Source organism: Mobula birostris, chromosome 32, assembly GCF_030028105.1.
Source record: "Mobula birostris isolate sMobBir1 chromosome 32, sMobBir1.hap1, whole genome shotgun sequence".
NCBI lineage: Eukaryota > Metazoa > Chordata > Chondrichthyes > Myliobatiformes > Myliobatidae > Mobula > Mobula birostris.
The window spans coordinates 10,643,175-10,656,172 of record NC_092401.1 but is presented as its reverse complement, the minus strand read 5'-3'; positions in this window follow the sequence as shown (position 1 = coordinate 10,656,172).

Genomic DNA, 12,998 nt, shown 5'->3' with positions numbered 1-12,998 from the left:
CTCGAAGGACCAGAGTCTCCTACCCTGCACTCGATCACTAAATAAGATAAATAAAATCAAGTGGGGTGACCTGAGAGAAGACCGAGAAGCACAGACTGGGTAGATGGTCAGAGGCTTCATCCCGTGGTAGAGGTATTAAGCACGAGAGGGTATGGGTTTTAGATGAGAGGGAAAAGGTTTAAAAGGGATCTCAGGGGGTAAATTTGAGTGGGTGACCACTGGTATGGGATGGTGGAATCAGATAAAATCAGTAAATTAAAGAGCCATTTAGACAGACACTTTATAAAAGGATGTGGGCACGTGGCCAAGTGGTTAAGGCATTGGACTAGCAATCTGAAGGTTGTGAGTTCGAGCCCCAGCCGAGGCAGCGCGTTGTGTCCTTGAGCAAGGCACTTAACCACACAGTGCTCTGCGACAACACCGGTGCCAAGCTGTATGGGTCCTAATGCCCTTCCCTTGGACAACATCAGTGTCGTGGAGAGGGGAGACTTGCAGCATGGGCAACTGCTGGTCTTCCACACAACCTTGCCCAGGCCTGCGCCCTGGAGAGTGAAGACTTTCCAGGCGCAGATCCATGGTCTCGCAAGACTAACGGATGCCTTACTTATAGAAGGATATGGTCCTCACGTGGGATAACAGTAATGGCGTGAGTGAGCGAGGAGGTCAGCATGGCCATATGGGCCGAAGAGTCTGCCTCTGTGGTCCTGAGAGGATGTGTGGGGTGAATCAGGTGCTGGAAACGTCATCCTTCAAATTAAGACAATGGAGGAGGATTTAAGGTTGTTGTGGGGATTCTGACAGCAGCCGCGAAGCAGGAACATGCATAAATGCAGCAAATAGATGAGTAGAAAAAAAAACAGAGCATGGTCTTGCAGGGGAATTATTTAAAAATTAGTATAACTGTATAACCCAGGGTATTTGTTGCCTGAGTTCAGGCTCATTTTCTGCAACAAAGGTCCCAGAACCAACAAAGGTCGGGTCATATTATACTCAGTAATGAACACTGAGCCAGATTTAGTGAACAGCCAATGGTGCATGAACACTTATTTAATAGGAATCATCATCAAGGTCAATATAGCATTTGAAAGGGAGAAATATGCGAGACCTGCTCAGAATACAGATTCGGGTCAGGCTGATTTCAGCACGGTGATGGGGAGACTCTCCACAGTAAATTGGGTGCTTCTGTTGGTGGGTCAGTGTCAGGGTAAGGTGACAAAGAGCCAGCCTGTAGCCCTTAGTTGGAAGTGGTCTATCATTATGCTGGGGCTGGAATTACTGACGAGGAAGGAGAAATTTTTTAAAAAGCCTATAAGGAACATCAATTCACCATTTTGAGGAAGTTTGAGAATCATCTCTGGCATCTAGGCCAATTATCCCTTAATTATTGCTACTACACCAGGTTACCTAATCGCTGTCATGTCGCTGTTTCTAGATGTCACTGCACACCAAGAAGCAGGTATATTTCCTATACTACAAGATCCATGCATCAGGAGTATACAGAGGCCCTGCGTAGGCAGCAGAAGGAATGCATCTCCGCATCAACTAACCTCCTGTCCACCACTCACCTCCCGCCCTATCTTGTGGAAGAGCACACCACACCGCACCCCCCCACCCCACATTTCCCACACCGGCCTCATCAGACACAAAACCAGAGCAGGAACAAAGTCATCCTCAATCCTGACAGACTTGCGACAAGAAAGATCACAGCTGAGTCAAGAATTCCCACCATTGTCTTTAAGAAGTTTGTACGTTCTCTCTGTGACCGTGTGGGTTTCCTCTGGGTGCTCTGGTTTCCTCCCACAATCCAAAGAGGTACCAGTTGGTTGGTTAATTGATCATTGTAAATTGTCCCTTGATTAGGTTAGGGTTAAACTGGGGGTTTCTGGGTGATGCGGCTCGAAGGGCGGGAATGGGCTACTCCACCCTGTACCTCAATAAATAAATTAATTCCAACATATTTGATTGGCGAGGGATTTGAAAATGTTATGTGATGCCTTCAGTTGGCAAAAAGGCATTCTCTTTCTAACTAAATTACATTTTAAAAAATTAATAGATTAAGTAAATAGCAAAGCAGGGCAAATAGAGTCAGGATTTATGTTTGTGTCTTAAATGAACTGAAATTGGAAAACTAGGAACAGTGGAGACCCTGAAGGAAATGACGAGTCTTTACATTTTAATCATCTAAATATCATGGACAAGTGTAGAAACCACTCCAAAAGCACTAAATAAGTACAGGAATTTTAGGAGTAGTACTTCACAGGTAGAAGTTATGCTGCACCTGTACTATGTTCAGACTCTGGCCTACTGGGACACTTCCAGCAGTTAGTCACAGAGACTAAAGATACAGGCCTTTACACCACATGAACCATCAACCACCGCCTTTAATTCCATTTTTTTACTTCTCCCTGCGGATGACCCAATACCTCGCAGGTGTCGCCGACTGAAGTGATGCGGGAGAGTGTAACACCAAGACAGCAGGGTACGCTGCCGTTGAAAGGAGGCCCTCGAGTCGTGGGAACTCGAATACGAGATGCTGCAGGTCGTAACGCTATGGCAGGAATGGTATCTCTCTCTCTCCTTTGTTAGTGAGCCTGTCTGAGATGTCAGACTGTTGGGATTGACTAGTTGTTGATGGACTTTAGATCCTGGTCTCTGGGGGCTTTGCTATAGCTTGCATAGGGTGGGAGGTGTGGGGGGGGGGTTGATGTTTTTGCTGGAGCAAGTAGGGGTAAGGGGAGGGGGAGAGGAGTGTTGAAGCTTTTGCTGCTGTTTGAGCATGGCGGGGGAAAGGGGGATTTGGGGTTCTAATATTTTCTGCCATTCATTCTTTGGGGTATTTTTTTCTGTTTTGTGGATGTCTGTGAAGAGTAAGAATTTCTGGTTGTATACTGTAAACGTTCTCTGACATTAAGTTGAACCATTGAACTATTGAAATCTCTCCCCACCTCACTCCACTAAGATTTCACCTCTCGCCTCTACAGTCATTTGCAACAGACAATTAACCTACCAACCCGCAAATCCTCGAGCGCGTGTGGAAACCCATGTGCTCACAGTGCCAACTCCACACATCAGCATTGAATGCATGTCTCTAGTGCTGTGGGGCAGCAAACCCATGTGCTGAATTGGACATAATTCTAAAAGAACACCAAGGGTGAAACTATTCACCAAAATGATCTTGGGCTTCAAGGGTTAAATGCTGAGGTGATATCACACAGGCTGGGGTGTCACGTTTCCTGAAATTTAGCAAAGCCAGACAGTTTCCTCAACTCTGCTCTAAATGGTCTACCCCTTATTCTTAAACTGTGTGCTTGGGTTCTGGACTCCCCCAACATCGGGAACATGTTTCCTGCCTCTAGCGTGTCCAATCCCTCAATAATCTTATATGTTTCAATCAGATCCCCTCTCATCCTTCTAAACTCCAGTGTATACAAGCCCAGTCGCTCCAATCTTTCAACATCTGACAGTCCCGCCATCCCAGGAATTAACCTCGTGAACCTACGTTGCACTCCCTCAATAGCTAGAATATCCTTCCTCAATCATTTTGCCATACACGCTTGAGGTCACTGCTACAACACTGGAATGAACAGACCAGTGGAACAGGTCCTTGCAGGAAATAAACAGACCCTCTAAAGCGACCTTGCCAGAAACCATGCTGGGAAGCTCAGCAAAGCCAGACAGTTTCCTGGTGTACTCATGCACCCAACTCCTCAGTTTCCAGAAGGTGAACTCTTCGACTTTCCCTGGGAGTTAGCTACTGTAACTTCACCATCCTTGTACCAGGCATCTCTCTCCAATGCTCCTCTGACCAGAGCGCCTGTTCGTCTGTCTCTCCCAGAATTATTATTTGCTTGTTCAAGTCCAGCTCTGTATTCCATCGTCCTCTTACTTCTGAGGAATCACGGTTGTGTTCTCTTCCCGATACCATCTTACTGTGCTTGGCTGTGTGAGACAGATTCCTGACTTGTATCTGGCAAGTCATTGATGAGATCACACTTGGAGTATAGCACATGTTTCTGGGCATGCAGTTATGGGAAGAATACCATTAACTATATTATCATTCAAGATGAGGTAGTGAATTGGATTAGACTTTTGTTTTGTGAGAGAAGGCAGAGAGTGGTAGTAGATGGTTCTCTGTTTTACTGGAGGCCTGTGACTAATGGTGTGCCACAGAGATCAGAACTGGGTCCATTGTTGTTTGTCACCTATACCAATGATCTGGATGATAATGCGCTTAACTGGATCAGCAAATTTGTGGATGACACCAAGACTGGGAGTGTAGTGGACAGCGAGGAAGGCTATCATGGCTTGCAGAAGGATCTGCAAAAGCTGGAAAAATAGGCAGGAAAATGGCAGATGGAATTTAATGTAGATAAATGCAAGGTGTTGCACTGCGGTAGGGCCAACCAGGGTTGGTCTTACACAGTGAACGGTAGGGCACTGAGGAATGTGGTAGAAAAAAGGGGTCTGGGAATTACAGGTCCATAATTCAATGAAAATGGTGTCACAGGTAGATAGGGTCGTAAAGAAAGCTTTTTGTGTGTTAGCCTTCATAAATCAAAGTATTGAGTACAGGAGATTGTATGTTATGTTGAAGTTGTATAAGACATTGGTGAGGCTTAATTGGGAGTATTGTGTGTAGTTCTGGTCACTGACCTACAGAAAGATGTAAAATAGATTGAAAAAGTACTGAGAAAATTTACAAGGAGGTTGTCAGGTCAGGAGATCTGAGCTGTAAGGAAACATTGAATAGGTTAGCACTTTATTCCTTGGAACGTAGAAGATTGAGAGAAGGTTTGATAGAAGTATACAAAAGTATGAAGGGTATAGATAGGGAAAATGCAAGCAGGCTTTTTCCACTAAGGTTGGGTGGGACTTCAACTAGAGATCAAGGGTGAAAGGTGAAAAGTTTAAGGGGAACATGAGGGGAAACTTCTTCACTCAGAGGGTCATGAGAGTGCGGAACAAGCTGCCAGCACAAGTGGTGCATGGGAGCTCGATTTCAACGTTTAAGTGAGCTTTGGACAGGGTTTGTACATGGATAGTAGAGGTATGGAGGGCTATGGTCCTCATACATGTCAATGGGGATAGGCAGTTTAAATGGTTCCAGCATGAACTAGATGGGCCAAAGGACTAGTTTCTGTGCTGTACTTGTCTATGAGCCTAAAGAAAGTGAATAGACTGGGATATTTTCCCCTAGAGTATAGAACGCTGAGGGGTAACCTGTTAGATGTTTATAAAATCATGAGGGCATAGATAAAGTGGCTACAGTCTTTTTCTCTGAGCAGGACAGTTTAAACATTGATGGCAGAGCTTTATGGTGGAAGGGGAAAGATTAATAGAGGATCTGAGAGGCAACATTATCAATTGAGGGTGTAAGGTATATGGGACGAGCTGCCAGAAAAAGTGGTAGAGGTGAGTAAAAGATATTCAGAGTTCACCTAGATAGGAATGGTTCAGAGGGCACGGGACAAATGCAAGCAGACGGGACTAGCTCAGATAGACATCTAGGTCAGCACAGATGATGTGGGGCAAGAGGTCTGTCTTCATGCTGTACAACTGTATGACTCTATGACCTTTAATCTAAAAATTAGATGACTGGCCTTTCAGAATTCAATACGAAAAAGATTGATAGCTGCTGTTGAAAGAAGGCCCTTCTCTCTCTCTCTCTCTCTCTCTCTCTCTCTCTCTCTCTCTCTCTCTCTCCCTCCCTCCCTCCCTCCCTCCCTCCCTCCCTCTCTCCCTCCCTCCCTCCCTCCCTCGATGGTGAGCGAGAGTCTGCTGCTCTTCGAGTCAGGGAACTCGGATGTGATGCGGCAGTTTGTAACATCAAAACAGTGAGCTGCTGGTCTACCCTCTTGTTGCGGGAGTGATATCTCTCCGTCTCTCCCTCGCTAGTGAGAAAGATGGCGAAGTGTTGGGATGGACAGTAGTTTTGATGGGCTCTAGATCCCAGTCTCCAGGAGGCTTTGCTATTCTTTGCATGGAGGGTGGTGAGAGTTGGTGGTTTTGCTGGAGTAAGTGAGGGGAAGGTCTCACTCCATCCTCCCACTACCCCACCAGGGATAGGGTTCCTCCTGTCCTCACCTACCACCCCACCAAATTCTGCATCTGGCACGCAATCCTCCACAACATCCCCTATCGCCAATGAGATCCCACCACCAAGAATATCCTTCTCTCCACCCCCCCCCCACCATTTTCTGTTTTCCACAGGGATCGCTCCCTACGCAACTCCCTTGTCCATTCATCCCTCCCCACTGGTCTCCCTCCTGGCACTCTACCTTGCAAGCGGAACAAGTGCTACATCTCCTCCCTCACTACCATTCATAGCCCCAAACAGTCCTTCCAGGTGAAGCGACACTTTACCCATGAGTCATATACTGTGTCCAACGTTCTTGCTGTGGCCTCCTGTACATTGTTGAGACCTAATGGAGATTGGGAGACCACTTCGCCGAGCACCTACGCTCCATCCGCCAGAAAAAGCAGGAACTCTCAGTGCCAACCATTTTATTTCCACTTCCCATTCTCATTCCGATATGCTTATCCATGGCCTCCTCTACTGTTGTGATGAGGCCACACTCAGGTTGGAGAAACAACACCTGATATCTCATTTGGGTAGCCTCCAACCTGATGGCATGAACATCAATTTCTCAAACTTCTGGTAATGCCCCCACCCCTACCCCATCCCCTTTTCCCTCTCACCTTATCTTCTTGCCAGCTCATCGCCTCCCTCTGGTGCTCCTCCCCCCTTTTCTTTACTCCATGATCTTCAGTCCTCTCCTATTCAATATCCCCTTCTCCAGCCCTGTATCTCTTTCACCAATTTCCCGGCTCTTTATTTCACCCCTCTCCCTCATGGTTTCACTTATCACCTTGCGTATCTCTCTCCCCTCCCCCCCCTTTTAAATCTACTCATCTTTTTTTTCTCCATTCCTACTGAAGGGTCTCGGCCCAAAACGCCATCTGTACTCTTTTCCATAGACGCTGCCTGGCCTGCTGAGTTCCTCCAGCATCTTGTGTGTGTTGGTCGGGGGGAGGTTGATGCTTTTGCTACTTGTGCAGGGATGGGAGCTTTGAGGATCTAACATCGCCTGGCATTCATTCTTTGGGGTTTGTTCTGTTTTCTGGATGTCTGTGAAGAGTAAGAATTTCAGGTTGTAAACTGTATACATTCTCTGATATTAAATTGAACCATCGAAATTGTTAACTATAAATTGCTAATTTTGAAGTAAAATGTTAAATGATGATTAAACATTGAAAAGTGGTCAGTAATAGTGAGAAGAAGGTGGCTTGGACCAAAACATTGCCCTAAGATAACTGAGTGATGCAGTAATGTGTGACTCTGTGACAAGGGATCTCTTTGACCACGACCATCTCCCTCTGTTCTGACAGTGACTCCAGCCTATGAAGTCCTTTACCCCAATCCCTGATGCCTTCATTTTACTTGGAGAACACAAACTGAACACAGCTGTACATTTTTTCAAACTAACAGTGATTGTGTAAGTTCACAGCAATAACTGGTTTGGCATAGACAGCTGATTGGATTGTATTGGCATAAGATCGAAATTGCTGCGTCGGCCAAGCCCCTGTACAGAGTTAATGAACTCCAACCACCTCAAACAAGAGAAAACCTGCAGATGCTATAAATCAAAGCAACACACACAAAATGCTGGAGGAACTCAGCAGGCCAGGCAGCATCTATGGAAAAGAGTAAACAGTTGATGCTTCAGTCCGAGGCCCTTCATCCGGACCCTTACGATGCTGCCTGGCCTGCTGAGTTCCTCGAGCATTTTGTGTGTATTCCAACCATACAATCATCTTCAGAGGACAATGAAGATAGGAGTTCATCGATGGTTCGTGTTCCACCGGGATCTAAGGGCCCAAGTAAGTAAGATTGAGATCAGTAAGGGTGGGGCTTCTGGAGGATCCAATGTTAAACCAGTGCTGTGGACTAGGAATGCAGAGACTTGAGTTCAAATCTATTTGATCTTATCCTCACCAATTTACTCGCCACTTGCTCCATGATAACTAAATGGAAATGACCTTTGCATAGTCATTATGGGAGAAATTTGACCACCTTTCCTGCCTGGTTGTATGAGTCCTACCCCACCAAAAGGGATTGACTCTTACATGTCCTCTAAAAAGGTGAACGCACTTAGTTCTGATGTCATTAGGAATGGACACCAAATGCTTCCCCGTGACACCCAGATCCTGGAACATAATAAACAAGCACTGGGTTCTTGACATTTTCTGATGGCTGTGAAGCCTCTTCCCTTGTTAACTGGTTAACAGGTGATGTGGCTGTGGAAAGCTTGATATGGTCTGTTTGTCATAAGATCACATACCACTGCCTGTAGCAGCTGCTTAGGATAGATGTGGCCCTAAGGTCATTAACGTTCCAGATAGACGAGAAAATCTGCAGACTCTGGAAATCCAAAGCAACACACACTAAATGCCGGAGGAACTCAGCAGGCCAGGCAGCATCTATGGAAAACAGTAAACAGTCCTGCTGAAGGGTCTCAGCCCGAAGCGTCGACTATTTACTCTTTTCCATAGGTGTTGCCTGGCCTGCTGAGTTCCTTCAGCATTTTGTGTGTGTGACTTTCTAGATATGCCTGGTCTTGCTCCTGTTATGACCTTCTCTACTCACTTGTTGTGTCGAGGGGTATTCGGCATGGTAACGTTACTGGTTATGTTGGAAAAAGCCCCCGCTCCTGTGCAACGACAGTGCGTCATGGATGCCCAGTTTTAACTGTTGGAATCTCATTTAGCAGTGATAAATGTCCATGCGTGAAGATGGAAGTTCCCTCCACGATGGTTAAACTATCAGTAGCAGGTAGATCGGTGAATCTGAGACCAAGTAGCCTGTCTCCCAGTCTCTTAGCTAAGCTGTGCAGTGATTAATAACCATACTGACAAGTCCCTTCTCTGGTGGTAGAGCAGAGAAAGTTCAGCGGTTGTGCAGGCTCAATGTATTGGTGGTAGAGCAAGTAAAAGATTTTAAATGAAATGATTTTAAGTAAAGGCAGACTGTCTGGGCTTGAATGGAGTCAATTTCTGTGGGTGTCATTGGAGTTGGAACCATCCAGACTTATACTAGCAGGGCCCTTTACGTTCTCAAGGGTTCCTCCCATCGGTCCCACAGTCTCTTTGATCCCCTACTAATGAGCAGGAGATATCCTAGCATGGGGCAAGAACTGTTAGGATGGAAAACAGCCAGGCTATGAGACTACAGAAGCCCCTGCCCTCATCCACTTCTCATCACTTATGAAACGCCTGTGCCTTTATATTGTTTACTTTTTAAACCGGTGTCATAAATGCACCCTATGCTAAATGGAATATATTTTATTATGGAATAAATCTTATGGAATATGTTTCATTATTCATTAATTTATTTATGGTAATGTTACTTTACGTGCTGTGTGTGTTATATGTACCGTGTTGTGCACTCTGGTCTGGAGGAACAATATTTCATTTGATGGTATACCTATATGCAGTTGAGTGACAATAAACTTGAATTTGAACTTGAAAGGTTTGGGCAACATGAAACCAAGTTACTTATTGCAGAATGCCAGTGTCTGACTAGCTCTTGTAGCTACATCATTTATATGCCAGACCCTGTTGTGTTCTGCTCAATGGAACAGAAATTTAATTGGACCTGCCAACTAAATGGCATGGAAGATTGAATGATGGTAATGGCCTTGAATGACAGAGTAGGTAGTTAGCTTCTCTCTTGTTGTAAAGGTCACTGCCTGGCACTTCAGTAGTACAGATGTTTCTGCCCATTTGTTATGTTGAGTCTGAATGTTGTCTGGCTCTTGCTGTAAGTGAAAATGGATTGCTTCATTATCTGTGGAACTGGGAACAGAATGGACTGTACAATCAGTAGCAATGATCCCCAGGTCTTGTTAGGGCGTATTCTGGAGTTCAGTTATGTAGCAAGTATTAATGTCCAACATCAGCCATTCTTCAGATTTGAATGTGGATTGCAGATTGAATTTGAAAACCCAGCTCAGAACAAGGGGCTTCTTGGAGCTGCAGGTTGGAGTCAATTGCAGATAAAGGAACACTCCACTTGGACGTCATGAATGCAGCCAGAGTCAGTGGGGATTAACACTCATTTCGGGTGTCCGGAGTATGGATGCGAAGGAGGAGGTGTTTGAGAATTATATGTAATCAAAGGAAGCATTGTAGGTACAGTGTAACTATAGAACTGTGCTGCTGTTACCTTTGATCTTTAGCAGATAAAAATGTCATGTAATGTTGGGTTGAGGAGACCCCTTCTTCCAAGAGTGTCTCAATATGATGCCTGCAGCTCGTTTTTGCTGAGTAAAACACTTATGTATCCATCAACTCCAGTGTCTCTCCAGTGACTTTGTTCATGTCACAGCAGTCTGACTACATGCAGGTGCACCACCATTAACAGTTCAGCAGAAAGTGGGTGAGTCTAGAGCACTTCCAGGTGGTGAAAGACATCCAGGAACTTCCACCTGCTTCTTTAGGATTTGCTACGACTTTACTCGGCTCAGATCTTTTCCCATTTCCCCTGGCTTGTGTAAATAATAGCCCCTTGGGGCCACATTTAGACAAATACTACACTGGTGTCATGAACAACTGTACTCTCCTCCAAACCCCACCCCATCCCCCCCCCCCCCCTCGCCACCTCTGGAATTCAGAAGCAATGATAGAATTATGGGACCATGCTGTCATGACAGAACCAAGTTCGGGTTCTTGGTTCCTCAGAGGAACATATCACATGATATTTTCTTCTGCCACGCAGATACTCGTAGGTGAACCAGTAGGTGGTAACTGATCAGCTTGCTCATATTTGCCCCGCTTGTTTTAGGCCTGGTAACGTACTGTTTTCAGGAGGACGGCAATGCATCAACTACCTGTGCTCACTGAGGGGTCAGTGGTGGAAAGAGTGAGCAGATACAACTTCCTTGGTGTAAACATCTCAAAGGAATTATCCTGGGCCCAACTCGTTGGTTCAGCCATGAAGAAGGCACGCCAGTGGCTCTACTTCATTCAGAGTTTGAGGAGATTTGGTAAAATAAGTCCCAAAGTCTCACGCAAATTTCTACAGATGGACAGTGCAGAGCATTTTGACTGGTTTGCATAATAGCCTGCTATGGTACCTCCAATGCACAGGATCACAAGAGAATGAAGATGTGTTGGACTCACAGCCACCTTCATCTTGAGCAACAACTCTCCCCATCATTTATGTGGGGCCTCAAAGAGGGAGGAATCCATCATTAAAGACCCTCACCATCCAACACATGCCCTCTTCATATTGCTAGCATCGGGGAGGAAGTGCAGGAGTCTGAGGAGTCACACTCAACACTTTAGGAACAGCTTCTTCCCCTCCACCATCAGATTGCCGAATGGTCCATGAACACTAGCTCATTACTGATCTTTTGCACAACTCATTTGTTTCTCTAACAGTAATTTTCATGCCTTCCACTGCAACACCACAAAGCAACACATTTCACAGCATATGTCAGTGATAAAAAACCTGATTCTGAAACACTTATTCCAGTCCAGATTCACATCGAGGGCAGGGCTGGATCATGTAAGCCTTGTTGGAGCATTTATGCCCAGATAGTTCTTGAGAGTATAAATTCTTAAGGAAAATATCTGTTATAGTGGGATTGATAACGGGAAAAGGATGAGTTGGTTTAATCACTGTCAACTGTACAGCTGTGGCTGAAGCTGGTTGGAAATGTTTCAGTTTGATCTGCTCTATGCTCGAGTTTGCCTTCTTAAAGATTGTGATTGATCATGGGACTTGCACCGACTGATGAGAGACGAGGTGGCCACCACTGGAAATCTGATTGAATTTAAAACGCAGCTCAGAACAATGGGTTTCCTGCAGCTGCAGGTTGGGGTCAATGGCAAGCAAAGAATAATTCCACTTAGACCTCAGATGCCTGCTACAGCGCTGTTGTTTGTAGGATCACTTTGCTCTGTCAATAACACTCAAGTTACACCATTCAGTACGTTTATGGGCAGTGCTGTACTTTACACAGCTCCTGCCGGGATGTCTGTTCCTCACTGTATTGGACTGGTGGAATTAGCAGATGACAATAGAACGGAGTGTGACCTTAAGGTTCTCTCCACTGCGTGATTTGTTCCCCTGTTACAAATCAGTACCACGAAATGACAGACGGTACACCATATGCATTACTATTGGGGACGTCTAGGGGCTTCTGGACTCACTGATGATCCCAGCTTCCTTCAACTTATACAAATGCTGTCAAACGTCTTTCACCTCTGCAGGGGCCCGTCGCGGTGACCCTCCTCTGAACGGAGTGTCCTCGGTCACCTGGATAGAGTGACGCGTGCTCTTGGAACAACCCACATCAAACTAGTCAGTAGAAAAGACACCTCCCAGTTTTAACATCTTCTCTATCAACCTCCTCTTCCAACCCGCAGGTACTGATGAGTCCCCAAAGTTGCCTGACTCAGCGGTCAACTTTTCCCTTTTTCAGATAGTTTCTCCCTGGCTTGTCTCACAGGGACACTAGACATTACCCGTCACCGGGAAGAGACGCGCTGGTGCTCCCCCGCTTGAAGGTGACCTCCAGTGTCGTAGCGTTCCTGACAATCACTGCTATCCTGTTCGCCTGTACAACCGAAGGCTTCTGCAGTTCGGGCCTCACGAGTACCCCAGCAGGCACGCCCGACTCCTCTTCGTGGTCTTCCGGAGCATCCACCAACAGGGCCTCAGCCTCGGGCATTCCAGGAAATGTTGTGTTTCCCATCACTCTCGCCACTTCCCCAGGCTGTAACACAATTGGCTTGGACTGGTTGAACCACACAGTACCTTGTCTAGACTCGTTATCCAGCCCGATGCAGCCATGCGCTTCCTCAAAAGCAGCTCGAAACACCGGGTGAACAGACAATGCCTTCAGAAAGCTCCCTCCAGCTTTCCATGAGCCTCCTTGCAGGCTCCCATGAGCCTCCTCACAATAGGAGTGTTGGTCCCCACGAGAATTGAA